This window comes from Octodon degus, unplaced genomic scaffold (genome assembly GCF_000260255.1).
Source record: "Octodon degus isolate 3935 unplaced genomic scaffold, OctDeg1.0 scaffold00340, whole genome shotgun sequence".
In the NCBI taxonomy this organism is placed as follows: domain Eukaryota; kingdom Metazoa; phylum Chordata; class Mammalia; order Rodentia; family Octodontidae; genus Octodon; species Octodon degus.
Genome location: NW_004524916.1, coordinates 1,216,670 through 1,217,998, shown reverse-complemented (window position 1 = coordinate 1,217,998; position 1,329 = coordinate 1,216,670).

Sequence of the window (1,329 nt, the reverse complement as noted above, 5' to 3'; positions counted from 1 at the left end):
TATAACAATGTGTGGGCGTATTATCTTTAGAGAAAAGCCTCCAAGGAGAGAAATTAATAGACTTCTTTAAAACAGTAGCAATTAACAGAGCCACAGTATATTGACCATTACTCTGCAGCAGGCAATTCGTAACATTTTACAGATGTATCTTTTAGTGGATTATTATTTTTCAGGTGAAGAAGCAAGCATTAATAATTTGAGAAACACTCCAACCTCATAGTAAGAAATGGAACCAATGGTTTAAGCAAGCTCTTGACTCAGGAAAATCACATACTTGACTAGTATCCAAAGCAACCACCCAAATACAAAGCAGTTTACCCTCTTCTCAAACTGTGTAGACCAGGAGAAACCTCCCCTGTGTAGTTTCACTGGCAGAATAAGATTGCCCAGAAGAACTGACATCTACTTTTGCATTTTGTAGTGAAGTGAAGTTATCTGTGTAAGCTAACTGAGATTTGCTGAAGGCAACTTTCCCTACTTGCCAACAAAAAAAATTAACTCCTTCTGTGTATAATTTACAAATGTAGTTAGAGTCAGTACATTTATATACTGGCATTCCTCTTATTAATCATTAGTGTTGCTTTATCTTTCAGGATAATAGCAATTATTAATTTAGGTATTCAGATACATTTCAATGCATGAAAAATCATATATAATGTATACATGAATGTTTTGCTTTTTGTTGAGGGCAAAATAAGGATAGATATATAGATGGATAGGTAGATAGATAGATTAATACATAGATACATAGATATGTCTCAAGTGGATCCAATGTTTTATTAGAATCTGAATCAATGACAAACTGATTCTTGATAAAATAATTGTAGTTCTTCTCTTTAACTCTGTTTCCCTGTTTCAGGCACAGCGAGCTATCTATCAATATGTCAAGGCTGCTGGCAAAAGTCTTTGGCCCCTGGATTACCCCTCCCAATGTCATATAACCAATAGAACCCACACTGAACACTTTCCTACATTAAAATGAAGTTTTATTTTAAGCCATTGATATATTCCCACATTACATAGTATGCTTTAATTGTCCTGAAATGAATTCATGTTTTTTCAAAGCTCTGAAGGACTTACTTTTTAAATGGAGAGAGTTGACAGCTTTGTTGCTGTGGGGAGCTAGACACTAACTAGGTTATAAAAATACTTGTTAAAGAATATGAGGTAGACGCTTTAGGTTGTTAATAAATCCAGCTGTCTTCTAATACTTAAAATATATGTGTTTATGAATATGACTTAAATATCATATTCATAAATACATTTATAAACACCCCCTATTATAAAATATTAAAATCACTTTTGATAGACATGTAAACACTGATTTCT